The sequence below is a fragment of the Hyperolius riggenbachi genome, chromosome 2, assembly GCF_040937935.1.
Source record: "Hyperolius riggenbachi isolate aHypRig1 chromosome 2, aHypRig1.pri, whole genome shotgun sequence".
NCBI lineage: Eukaryota > Metazoa > Chordata > Amphibia > Anura > Hyperoliidae > Hyperolius > Hyperolius riggenbachi.
This window is the reverse complement of record NC_090647.1, coordinates 440,099,849-440,114,288: the sequence shown is the minus strand read 5'-3', so window position 1 is coordinate 440,114,288 and position 14,440 is coordinate 440,099,849. Positions and strand designations below refer to the sequence as shown.

The window sequence follows — 14,440 nt, the reverse complement described above, 5'->3', positions numbered from 1 at the left end:
AATGCCTTATTAAACCTAAGCCCCCATGATATGGACAAGGGATCTGTAGGAGAGGGGTAGGATTTGTCACCCCTCTCTTCAAGTGGAAGCGCTCTCCTGCAGAGCCCCATATCATGTACCATGTGGGCTAGTATGGCGGACCCCCAGGCAGATTGACTGGCTATACCAGCCAACATTGGTGAGAAGGGGTTAATGAAAGCTTGGAAAAGGGTGGGGGAGAAAGCTACATTTTTTTTATTGAAAAAGATATTGCCATGCAACAAAATCGTGAGTCCATAGAGGAGACAAATTAGCTCTAATGCAGTTCCAAACACATCTGGCCCACGAAAAACATATTCTGCCCAGCAATGTAACGAGGCCCCAAGGATCCCAAGAAAAAATTCCGTAGAGCCCTCTAACCCCGTTCTTCTCTATTGCCCCATGCGTGCAGCTCAGAGGCACACATGTCCGAAAAGCCCCCCTGCTTTGTTTTCTTATGCACTCAAAGTACAGCAGCTTTCACCGAAGTTTTCTAACAGAAAAGAGAGTGTCAAAGTTTGCTGCCAATCACTGGACTTATACTGGTGTTACTGGTGTTAAAAATGTGTATCAAAAGCTCTTGCTCTATGCACCTAATGATTCGTGTAGCAAGGTTGGAGTTTATGGTCTGTACTAAAAAAAAAGTACTGTTGCCATTGTTACAGAAAAATTCAACTTCAGGTTACTGATAATTTGGTAAATATTTAGCAGCAAATTAAAATGGAAATAATTATTTTTAATCATTATATTAGAAAAAGGCTTGTGCAGCACTGATCTGTGATCTGTAACAAACGTTGGATAGGCAGCTGCGGTGAACAGCGCTACCACCGCAGCTGCTTCCAGCTCCCTGCCTAGCAATCTATCCGTGCCTCAGGCATCTAGCACGCCGAGGACGGGTCTGTCAGCCGCACATAGGGTTGCATTGTCGCGTGTGTGCGCGCACAGACAGGACCTTTATGCGGGTAGGAGGCGCGTCAGCTGACCGGCCGGTCGGCTGACGTCAGAGGAGACGCTCGCCGCTCCTCATTGGCTGATAGGAGGGGGCGTGCCGGAGGGGTCTCCTCTGCTTCAAAAGCCTAGCTGAATCACTCGCAACTTGTCTGCTGTTGCGAATACTTGGTGTTAGCGCTCAGACCTTAGATAGTTCCGGTGTGCTTTGAACCGGGAGGAAACCGGGGATTTCACACAAGGTAGGAATTGTTTGATAGCCTTAAAGATTATTCATTACTGTGTTATTATCTGTGCATGACCCTGGCTCGTTCTGACTACTCTTCTGCTCAGTGATTCTGTACCTCTGCCCATCTGATCTTGCTGCCGACTCTGCTTTTTTATACTTTCCTGTCTCTGCCTTACAATTTTGTACTGCATCTGTCTGTCTGTTGCCAACCCGATCTGTCTGACCACTCTACTCTCACCAGAGGGCCCTTGACTCTGGTGAGGGGCGCTGTACTGTTAGTACCCACCAGCTCCTCTGGTGAGGTATAGCTAAACCTATCAGTACTACTGTTGCACCAATCACTATATTGCTATTTGCTGTCACATAAGCCTTCTGATATACTTGTATTATAGGTGATTCTGCAGATCAACATATAATCAGGTATATATCTGCATTATAGGTGATACTGCAGATCGCCTAATAATCAGAATTCTGTTCCTTGCTGACACAAATCGTTACAAATGATCTTACTAATTTTATAATGAAGGTGGAGTCTTCCTTTGATCGTGTGATTCTACTCCAATTAGCTGTTTTATAGCATGTCCTTCTTACTTTTTTCATGCTATTTACTTGACAGTTTGGTGTCAATTCACCAGAGAGGATTTACTAAGAGAAAAAAGGTAGGTAGTTTATCTCATGAGGTATTTTAACACGCTGGAGTCAATTCACCAGTGTGAGAGGACAGAGAGAAAAGTGTTGGATAGCAGGGGATAATGGAGAGATATGCATGAGGAAAGTGTGAGAAAGCAGAGAGTTAGGTAATCGGTATTAATGATTTACATGGGATACTTTTCCTCTCTGTAAGCTTGAAAGTGAAGCATTGTGGGTAGGAGGCGGAGTTTTACCACTACGTGACCAAAGTATTCCCGCCTTTTACTGCCGGATCATATCATAAATCATATCACGAGTGAGTCTAAACTTCTTCACCACCTCTGTCTCAGTAAAATTATCAAGAACTGTTCTCAACACGAAAAATACGAGGGGCTATTAAACAGACCTTCCTCCTGCGCCTTCGCCTCCTCATAATAGAAGCAAGCTCTAAGGCCTAGTGCACACCAGAGCGGTTCTGCTGTGGTTTGCGATCCGCTTGCGGCTGCGGATACGCTTGGGTAATGTATTTCAATGGGCTGGTGCACACCAGAGCGGGAGGCGTTTTGCAGAAACGCATACTCCCGGGCTGCTGCAGATTTTGGATTGCGGAGGTGTTTCTGCTCAATGTTAAGTATAGGAAAAACGCAAACCGCTCTGAAAAACGGCACTTCAGAGCGGTTTGCCAGGCGGTTTTTGTTACAGTAGCTGTTCAGTAACAGCTTTACTGTAACAATACATGAAATCTACTACACCAAAAACGCTTCACAAAACCGCAAAATGCTAGCTGAAACGTTACAGAAAAAGAAGAAAAAGCGTTTCAAAATCTGCTAGCATTTTGCGGATCTGCTAGCGGTTTTTGGTGTGCACCAGGCCTAACAGAGTAAGCTCAAAAGGCTCCATCTTCCACAGCAGCAGCTGCTGTGTGAAAACCACGATATCTCCAGGTTCATTCAGGGGATAAAGAGATGAAAAAATAATGAATGGCCACACCCCCTTTCTTCCCTGGTGAATTGTGATTTGGAGAAAAACTAACTACTAACTATTACTTATTTATCTCATACTTCTCTCACATTTATCTCTTGCATTTCTCTCTGTCGATATTTTCCCCTATACTTCTGGAAAATTGCTATTTGGAGATATCACAGGAGGTAAATTACCTCCCAAGAGATAAATAGGTTGGTAACCTCTGGTGAATTGACGCCTTTGTCTTAAGTGCAATGCCATCAATTTATCATAGTACTATAACATAGAGAGAGGCCTCCTGCAGAACCACTAATCACAGCAGTGCAAGCCACTATACAATACATAAAAGAGCTATGAGTCTGCTAATATAAATGCCAGTGTTCTCATGCATTAATAAAATATAAGCTATTTGGCATTCTGTTAATACATTATGTATAGCAGGTTAATATTGTTGATGTTGCTTGCCTGCGGTGCTGTTCCCAAGGACTATTGATAGGATCTCTGTTACGTGTGGGCTTATCGCTCTCTGAAAAAGTTGTCGTGTATGATGAGATGAATGTATATTAGTGAACAGAACTATCTGGAGTGTTTGCAGAAGATTTAATAGGATCCTGCATCTTCATAGTTAAAGACTAATTCCATTAAGTTTAATACGATTGAATAAGAGTACCAGTACCTTCTGTGATGCCTATCAAAAGATTTGCTCTTCAGAAGTTACCCATTGAAAACTTATTTAACACCCCTAGATGGTCTGTATAGGCACATCTTTGACTAGTTCCCCTGGGAATTGGTCAGAGTGCCACAAATACGTTATTGAGAGACAGTTGAGTGTAAAGTTGCATCTCATTGTTGACACATGTGGGGACAGCATATCAAACTCACTATAGTGAGCTAAATGTATGCCAAGATACAATAGGACAGTAGCACAATTATAAGCCATGAGAACATTTCTGACAAGTTCCTGTTGGATATGTTCAGAGGGTCCGTTTGTGGCAACGGTGCCGACAAGGAGGACACACGAAGCCTCTGAACTATTCAGGTGCTTCCATCTACCTAGGTAAGTATCTAATCTTTTTTTTTTCAGGCAGGTTGAGTTCGCTTTGAAATCTTTGTTGTCTCAGGTGGATGATGACAGTTTTCAATGTTTAACAGCTCCCATCTGAAAGTGTTTACCAATGTGTTACTTGTTCTGTACTTTCAGAAATGTTTATCTTCCATGCAAGAGTTTTATGATGTAATTAGTTATCAGTGAGAGATCACTACCGAATCAAGTCCAACTGCAGATGAGGTGTCATAGCCCTGGATTACTAAGTGTCCATTTCCACTACTGTATATGTGGCTGTCACTGTTTTTCTGCATGCAAAAATGAATTGGATCACACAGTTTGCGTAGTTTATGAAATCACCAACTCTGGTTCCAGGTATCCAAAACTGCTCCGACTCCGACGCTTCGACTTCAACTTCTTAGTCTAATACTTACAAGGGCTGTGGAGTTTGTACAAAAATCATCTGACGCCGACTTTAACTCCGACTCCTCAGTTTATGAAACCTCTGACTCCGACTCCAGGTACTCAAATAGCTCAGACTCCTCAACTCAAACTTCACAGCCCTGGTAAAATCAATGGGCTGTGCCCATGCAATGAGTTTTCTCATGTTCTTCCTTCACACAGAACCTATTTGTAATATAGAGACCACCTGTGCTGTACTTACCAACACAAAATTCCATTGGCATTTGCTGCAGTATGTTTATTTATTCCTAATAAGCTTCTGCATTGGACCAAGGTTTGTGGAGGGTTTTCTGTATGTTCTAGTTGATCATGTACCATGGTTGTAGGTATGGAAATAGGACATGGAGGTTTGTGCTCTTCTGGCTTGTCTGCAGTTATTGAATTTGGCTAATGGTTGTAGCCTAGTTCCAGCACTATATGTGTAGCTATACTCAGTATAGAATCATACCAAGTAAAATAGAAGGCCAACAAGTCTTTCAGTGCCACAATCCCTCCAGATCAGCCTTATTGCGCTGTAGCACAAATGTCTGCAATCTGGTGGACTTGTCCATTTATGTTGTGCCAACAGTTTTTTTTTCTTTTTAGTTTATTAAAATATAACATAAACCTGTTTTACGGCTATGAATCTACAGAACAGTGATAGCAGCAGCTGGTTGTTTTTAGCCCTAAATACTGATGAATTGTTTAAACTGTGCCTGAATAAGAGACGTGTACATTCTTCTCTGAAGCATGATTAGCCACATACCTTTACTTTGTCTCTGTGATTTCTAATCTGATGTTGTGTGGAGCAAAATGGTAACCAATCAACGTGGGTAGATATTAATGCCACATCTGATAGTATATGGCTACCTTAAAGGTTTTATTTATTTTTGCTCAACTATTATCAGCTGCAAGGCTTTTAATATTCTGTAATGTGTGTGCCCAATCAGCTCCTAGTCAGAGTGTGGTTAATAGATTTGCCAGGCCGGCAGCTCAATGTGTCCCCCACAGTCAGATGAGAAACACGCTAGGATTCACCTTCTGTCCCCCCACCTGAAATCTGCCTAGCCATTGTACTGGTGCAGAGGACTGGCAATCACCTTACCAGGGGGTGAAGAAGGGGACATGGCAGGGGTGGAGTGTCCAAACACCAGGACTCACCAGGGCTGAGAAGAGACTCTTTAATGAGAGCGTTCTGTGATGCTGAGGTGGCAAGGCTGTATAGTACACAGTATAGTATACAGCCTTGCTATCTGTTTGTTGCCATGCAAACATGGCTGGCATTAACACTTTAGCAGACAATTTACTTAGAGGCTTGCTAGTGCTCCAGGGCAATTCATTTTATTTCTTATTTGTTATATTTCCTTGCTTCTAATTAGTACTGCTGTAATGCATGATATGTATGGCAACTTGTCACCAGGGGGTAGTGTGAGACAATATCAGAGGACTTCTGCTTTCAGTTTCTATATTTTCTGCTAGTAGAGAGAGAACAAAGCATTCCAATAATTTACAGCATAACGAGTTCTGCCTGCTGAGGTCAAGAGCAGTGCACTTATCTCACATGAGGTAACTCTATTGAAGCTGCTAATGGGTTACATACAGTACACTGTGAAACCAGATAGGTTCCCTTTCAGGGACTCTAAATATGGAAACTTCATTGTAAAAAAACAATGTCAGTGTCAAGGATCACCCTTTGTGTAAGAGGAAGACCTGTAATGAGAGATTTGTGTTTCACTTATTTGCCTTCATCCAGCTTGTGAACTGGTAGATGGGTCCATTGGACATCTTACTTTTACATGGCTTGGACACACCTCCATCTTTATGGGATAACAAAGAGAGATACCTTTTAGACACATTTCTATCACACCCATGGTCATGCATGACACTATAAATTCATGAGCAAATGCCCATATTCATAATTTAAAACAAGTTGGCTACTTTTCCTTCATATCCCCATTTGTAAATAGGCAACATAAAAATACTAGTATAGAGGATGGGAATAAAGATTACAGGTACTCGAGCACATTTTTAGAATGGAAATATGTATATTTTTATACATATCAGTACATAAGTCCTGAAAGAAGGACAAATGAAGAAAGAAGCACAGAGGAATTCAGTTCCAAAAGGATTGTTTCTCAAACAAAAGTACATTTGGGAGCTATTATTATTATTATTATTTAGTATTTATATAGCGCTGACATATTACGCAGCGCTGTACAATATGCAGAATGGCAGAAGTGTAACAGGACCCATGTACACCACTCATGCCGTTTACTGTACACTATAAACCTTGAAGAGTTACTGATTTAATTTAGATATTTTTCCGCAAAAGCAGATTGGGTTTATTGATGGTTTTAATTACTAACCACAGTCTACAAATTACATGCCTGAAATTTCTGTAATGAGAAACACCCACAACAACTAGAACATGTACTCAACAGTCAAACACATTCCTGAGAGCTCTGAATAGGAAAGCTGAGGCATACTAAACAGGTGAATGCAATCAGATTAATCTTATTAACAGTGATTAGGAGCTGTAATCGCACGCCTGTACCCACATCTTCAGATCGCAGAAACGATCGCATCATTCAAAAATCACCAGTCTTCCAAAAAAATCGCTGTAAAAATCAGGTAATGGGTAAGACCATTTATAGTTCAGTATTCTATATACACTCTTTTTTTCTTCCTGTCCAGAACCATATTACAGTGATTGCACTTTGCTCCCCCCTTGTTTTTGTGCAAGTCTATGGAGAGTTTACGATCATGAGCAAATGGGCTGAAGCCTGGTCTGGCAGTCCTCCAGTGCAGGTCTTTTACATTATTTAGGATATACTGATCTGATATATCTGAAGGCTGTTTTAACGGTTGTAAGAGACTTCTGTACACCCTGCTCTTGATTCCAGTAAATGTATTAATTGTCTGATTTTGTTTGATTTTGCTTCAGGATATTGTAGTAGCAAATTAAAAAAGCACTGTAGTGACATACTGTATAGTAGATTGAGCACAGTTTCAAGCGGTAGGAGCACCAATGAACCTGAAGGTGTGCCTAGACCCCTGCCCCAGTGCCTCTTGGGGCCCTCTGTAGTCAACAATGCAATCGGGTCGGCACCACCAAAGTAGTATAAAGCTCTTTTATTCCATGAAGCAGTGACAGACGCTGTTTCGGGCTATGTAGCCCTTTCTCAAACTGCTAGTAACAAAGTGCACACAAACCTAGCCACCTTATATACACCCACAAAAAGGGGTCGGAAACACTAAAAACGGACCTGATGGGAAACAGATAAACACTTACCACGTGTAACAACGTGTCCATACGTAGTATGCTGTAGTGAGCATAACATCATGCGGGTCAAAGGAACCAGCTGACGCCCCGCACCACGAGCACACATCCAATTGCAACTCAGGTGCGCAATGACGTCAGACGCCGCTCCCGCAGCCAATCGCGGAGACCGCAACCCCACCGTCCAGCCAACATGGCTGTGGGCAGATACAAGCCACGCCCATCGACGTAGAGAGGAATCATATGTTAATGGGAGTAATCACTCCCCACAGAGTCCGCCCTCCGCAGCGTGCGCGGAGAAAACATATAGTCAATATGCAACAAAGCTTAACGCGACCAATCAGCTTACGCTACTCAAGCAATGCATGCCAAAAGCCTGAGTCCATCACAAAGCCTCACCACGCCCCCGTTGCCAGATAAACAGAGCAACATACGGGGCTAATCAGTTCACAGGCATAGACCCAATACATTAAGGCAGTGTAAGTTACATTGATCCGCACATGTACATGCACACACAGCATTGTAACAATGTATTAAATATAAAAATTACTTACAGTAATCTCCCATCTGATCCGTATAGCAATATTCTAAAAACATCAGAGCTACTGTGAGACAATCTATAAATAAATACAGAAGAAAACATGAAATGGTTACACCAGACACCCATACACAGGGAGATCAAATGCAGAATCGTAAATCATACTCCCTGTTTAGTCCCCCTGCCCCCATGGTACCCAATTTCCTGATCCAGAAAGCCTCTTTGCGCAGTAATGCTTTATCCCTGTCTGCACCTCTCCAATTAGAAGGAATACTATCAATTACAGTCACTCTCAGCTGGGAAACTGAATGTTTATGCTCATGAAAGTGATCTGCTACAGCTAAAGGACAGGATAAATTACGAATGTTGGACTTATGAGACGCTACTCTGTCCTTCAATCGCTGGGTGGTCTTACCTATATAGGCGAGACCACATGGACATTTTAACATGTATATTACATATGTAGAATCACAATTATATAATCCATAAATCTTGAGTGGGGCACACAGAGAGGGATGTGAAAAAGTATCTCCCCTTATGACATTATTGCACATGTGGCAATTGAGGCAGGGGTACATACCCCGACGTGTGGTATTTGGGCCTTTGTTCTTAGTTATTTTAGTACTAATTTTGTCACGAACAGTTGGTGCTCTCTTAAATGACATTAGTGGTGGGTACCGAAATTCTGGAACCGATGGGAGTCCGTCCCTGAGAGTATGCCAATGCCTGCGAATGATCTGTGAGATCCCTTCGCTGCAGACATTGAAAGTGGAGACAAACGGTAATCTTGGGCCAATCCTCCTGGTACCTCCTCCTGTCCTTGGTTTGAGGCTGTGATCGGGATAACCACGTGCCTTGAATTTGTCCATCATCTCACGCCCACGCGCATGCCTCATTTGGTCACTACTGACTATTCTATTAACATGGGATAATTGGCTGCATGGAATGCTGTCCTTGGTGCTCTTGGGGTGAAAACTATTATAGTGAAGAACAGAATTCCAATCTGTCTGCTTAACATACAGATCAGTACTCACACCCAAGTCACCAATGGACACCAAAACGTCCAAAAAAGGGACACTTGTTCTGTCAGCATGTACCGTGAGGCGCATGTGGGCGCAAGACGCATGGAGCTGGGATATGAACTCATGCAGCTCGTTCAGTGGCCCCCTCCACACGCAAAAGATGTTGTCAATAAATCTCCACCAGCATAAAGCATGCTGGTGGAACAATGTATTAGTATAAACAAAGGCCTCTTCAAAGAGGCCCATGAAGAGATTTGCATAGGAGGGGGCCACATTCGAGCCCATCGCTGTGCCACGTCGTTGTAGATAATACGCCCCTGAAAAAGAAAAGTAGTTAAATTTCAACACTATTTCTAAAAGAGCAATAGCAAACCGGCGTTGTTCCAACGTGAGATCTGTACACGCCATTAAGGACCAATCAACCGCCTCTACACCTCCATCGTGTGGGATGGAGGTGTAGAGGCTCTCAACATCCATTGTCACCAAAAAGATGTCCTCATTAGCAACAGATAACCCTCGCAACTTTTCCAAAAACATGGACGTATCCTTAAGATATGGTGGAATATTTTGCACAATCGGCTGTAACAGGCCATCAAGAAACTTGGCGAGGGGTACAAAGATAGACCCAATACCCGCCACAATGGGTCTCCCAGGTGGCCTGTCAAGTCTCTTGTGGATCTTTGGCAAAATGTACAATTGAGGGGTAATGGGGTGATCCTCCCTAAGAAATCGAAACAAACCCAAATCAATAAGACCTTTTTGCAATGCTTCATTTAATACTAAATCTATCTTGTTGCGTATCATATTGATGGTATCAAATGCAATGGGTTCATAAACAGCTAGATCAGTTAATTGACGATACACCTCAGCCTCATACATACTGGTATCCATCACCACCACTGCCCCACCGTTGTCAGCAGGGCGGACAGTGATGGCTGGATTATTTTGTAAAGAGTCAAGGGCCCTACGTTGTGGCAAAGTCAAATTGCGTTGTACATGAAACATGCCCTTGGAAAAACTGTATTCCAGTTTCTTCAGATCCTCCTGGACCTTGCTCACAAAAGTATCAATGACTGGATGACTCGGGGGGATGAAAGAACTTGGGTTTCGCAACCCTAGGGTCTTAAGTTCAAAACGTCCCTCCACTGTGTTGGCTGAAGTAGGAAACTGAGGAAGAGTCGCAAAAAACTGCTTGAGCTTGATCGTTCTAAAGAAACGGTACAGTTCCTGGTCAAGTGTAAAGAAATCTGGAAAATTTGTCGGGCAGAACGACAGGCCGAGTTCCAATACATCAGTCTCATCCTTAGACAGGCAGTACGAAGATATATTGACCACAAGAGAGTCACCTACTTTCTTGGTCGCAGGATCCGAGGACTGGCTTGCTGAGGTGGCCTCTTTGCTCCTCCTGTGCCTGCGGCCGCCCCTCCGTCTCCTCCTGGAGCTCCCACGTTTGGGGAGACATCTCCTAGATCAGCATTAGAGGAGTCTGAAGGCGAACCGGCATCCGAACCAGAAGCCGGGACTCGAGGTTTGCGACCTCTAGGGGGCTTGCCTCCCCTAGGTATGGGTCGACGTGGCTTGGATTGACGTTGCCATGCATACACATATCCAGACAAATAATCTAATGAATCACGTGTAAACTTGCCCCTCTTTTCATTTTGGATCGCCTTTTCAAATGTCTCCATCTTATTGTCAAGGCCATGCATATTGACTATATATTTTCTCCGCGCACGCTGCGGAGGGCGGACTCTGTGGGGAGTGATTACTCCCATTAACATATGATTCCTCTCTACGTCGATGGGCGTGGCTTGTATCTGCCCACAGCCATGTTGGCTGGACGGTGGGGTTGCGCTCTCCGCGATTGGCTGCGGGAGCGGCGTCTGACGTCATTGCGCACCTGAGTTGCAATTGGATGTGCGCTCGTGGTGCGGGGCGTCAGCTGGTTCCTTTGACCCGCATGATGTTATGCTCACTACAGCATACTACGTATGGACACGTTGTTACACGTGGTAAGTGTTTATCTGTTTCCCATCAGGTCCGTTTTTAGTGTTTCCGCCCTCTTTGTGGGTGTATATAAGGTGGCTAGGTTTGTGTGCACTTTGTTACTAGCAGTTTGAGAAAGGGCTATATAGCCCGAAACAGCGTCTGTCACTGCTTCATGGAATAAAAGAGCTTTATACTACTTTGGTGGTGCCGACCCGATTGCATTGTTGACTAGTAGATTGAGCACTGCAACAGGTGAAGCCTGGAGAGGGAATCTGGGCGCTGGCAGATGCTTCTGGTTAGACTGCCGTGGCGTGCACAGACAGTGAAAACGTTGCAGACGTCACTGCTCATACAATGTGATGTCACACATACTGGTGTGGTAGATAAGGCTAATGGTGGGTGCAGGGATCGAGTAGCTTGACAGCTGCTTCGCGCGCTTGCGCTACCACGGAGGCTAACCAGAGCCTCATCTACCATCTACCGGTATGTGTGACGTTGCTTTGTATGAGTGTGTGAATTGTCTTTGTTGAAGACGCACAATTAAAACAGCTTGCATAGCAGTGCTGACTGCAACGTTTTCTTTCTACATTTACATATAGTAGAATGTAGTAAATTATTCCTGATACCCACTTTTATGTTAATTATACCAATTTCAGCATTAGAAACAGTTCCTATATATTTCCAAAGACTGTCCCCGACCATTATCATTGATATTACACTGTACCTTTCACCTGACCCCAACAGTTCACTTAACCCGTGGCTAGCAATTACCTATCCAGTTATCTAGCCAGTATCACTAATTTTCTTCTAGAACTATAATCTAAAAAGATATTTCTGCAGTGCAGACACTGACTGTAGTAAAACCATGCTTTCTTAGTGTAGGAACGCGTTAAGTCAAAGGCTTTTATTGCTGTCTTACTCCCGGTTGTGCAGATTTTAATAACTCCCTGATCATCTGACAGAACGCCTAGAATCAAGTGAGAGGCTGGCTGTATAAAAACCTGACTGAGGTTCTAAACTTTTCCCACGCTATGCTGAGCTAAAATTATAGCATTTGGCTCAAGTTGCTGTGACTGTGGCTCTGCATATGTGAGTGTTAAAGGCGAAATCCATACAAGATGTATTATTGAGGCTTTACTGGAATGAATCTTATGAGAAGCTCCTGAATCAGACACTAGGTCTAGGCAGACCACTGTAAAATTACTTCTACAGAAAATCCAAGAGGTTAGATGATAAAGTGATACCTGAACTCTCCAGTTTGGACCTCATACAATACCAGGGCTGTGGAGTTGGTACAAAAATCATCCGACTCCAACTCTGATTCCTCAGTTTATGAAACCACCAACTCCAACTCCAGGTGCCCAAAATTGCTTCGACTCCTCGACTCCGACTCTACAGCCCTTGCAGGGCTATGGAGTGGGAACAAAAATCATCTGACTCCTTAGTTTATGAAACCACCAACTCCACTCCAGGTACCTAAAAATTGGTCTGACTCCTCGACTCTGATTCCAACTCTGACTCCAAAGCCCTGCACAATACTCTGCACAGTCCACAGCAATCTTGTGTCTTCTCTTTCTTTTCTAGTGTTTAGAATTTTTTGGCGAAATTGTTCTTTTGCATATTTTATATGATTTACAGCTGCTGTTGATTCACAACACAGCACTCCAAATAGTCCACCAGAGTGGCTACATCCTCAGAGGACTCTCCTAATATGAATTACTTAATGTAAAACAGAAGACAAGATCTGCACTAATTCAACAAGCCAAATCTGTATTCAGTAGATATGTCCATAAAGCTAAAAACCTCAGTTATCTGTAGCTAACATGTTTTAGGCCATCAGGGTCATTAACCATACTTGGTGGTCCAAAACATGTTTTTTGCATTTACATTAGTCTGACTTCCTAGATGTATAGCCACACTGTAACCCCATTACGTTACTCACCTTCTTTCCCATCTCATTGCTATTTTAGATGCTCCAGCCCATCCTGTTTTTATAGTTGTAGAAAGCTTTCTATTTTGGAAGAAGTGGTGAAACAATTACTCTACAGAACTGCACAATACATTCTCATTTTGCCAGACAATCACACAAACAAAGACAATGATGTGGCGCTGGACAAAACTGAGATATCAATGCATAATTAGAATGATTAGATCAACATGTTCTACTAGTGTTTCTGAGTTTGGAGTCCATTTCTGCTAAAATTTGTTTACCGGTAATTGTTTTGTAGTATAAGGTTCAGCTGGTGCTGGTTTAGCAAATTATGTTAACTGTGCATTGCCCTTCTCCCAAAAATCCATATTCCAACAGTGGCCGAGGGCAAAAAGTCTGTTTTCTAAATATTAGCAACAACGAACCACCCCCATGCATACCACCACTGCACATTGGCTTGGCCTGACCAGCGTTGCCATTCGTTTAGAATGCCATTCTGGTTAGAGAAACATAAGGTATGTCTGGCAGTTGTGCGGTTAGATTTTTGTTTATTGCAAGAACTGTCATTGTCACTCTTCAAGTAGCTTGAAAAAGCAAATCTCAAAGCCCCTAGTATAATGGTAAAATGTAAACTGTGTCTTCAGATTCCGCAACAGTACCTGCAGTATTTTGATCTCGGGAAAATTATAAATGAGACACTTTTAAGCAAATCACAAACCTACTAGTATAACAGCATGGGACAAACTTGGGCTTTATATATAGCAACAGCAAATGGAACAAAGTCAATCTTTTAAAAATAAAATAGTGGAAAATATACACGCTCTAGAGTTTCACAGCTCAAGTCAGTGCTTATGATGATGATTGCTGACACAGATTCTAAACTACATTAGCACTATAGTTCAGTGCTTGCCTGGCTTGCACATCATGGCTACCAGCACTAAGTACCACTCTGTCAATGCTATACTAAGGCCCCCATCCCACCCTCCTTTGGATAGCTATCTCCTCTGCAGCAGAAAAATGAGACCTTATAAGAACACAAGACTGAAATGAGTGGGGAAAATTTACTGATGACGCAAGCAACCAATAGGATGCCTGATGCCTTGAAGTTGGTGGATGATGTTTCCTGCTTCATGTTGGTTGCTGACTGGAGACCCCCAGCATTATGGTCTTGCCCTCCAAACCCCGGAATGTGGCATAAATATTGGCATAGTTCAGGGCTGGCTCAGCCAAACCAAACTGCCAATTAGTGATGGTCATGTATAGGAGAACTCATGGAGAACCATGTGATCAGTTTGGCAAATTGATAGATATGGAAGTCTCTGATTTGCTGGTCCTGATCATGTGCTAAAGGACGTGATCACAGCAAATCAGAGCTTTGCAAATCTATCAGCTGATCAAACAAATCACATG

At 43.0% G+C, this 14,440-nt stretch overlaps 1 protein-coding gene across 3 annotated transcripts in view; it reads left to right on the top strand.

Moving 5' to 3' along the window:
- LOC137546931 (SH3 domain-containing kinase-binding protein 1-like) overlaps positions 1–14,440 on the top strand; it is a 194,962-nt gene that overhangs the window by 64,112 nt on the left and 116,410 nt on the right. The gene's annotated exons all lie outside the window — the stretch shown is intronic.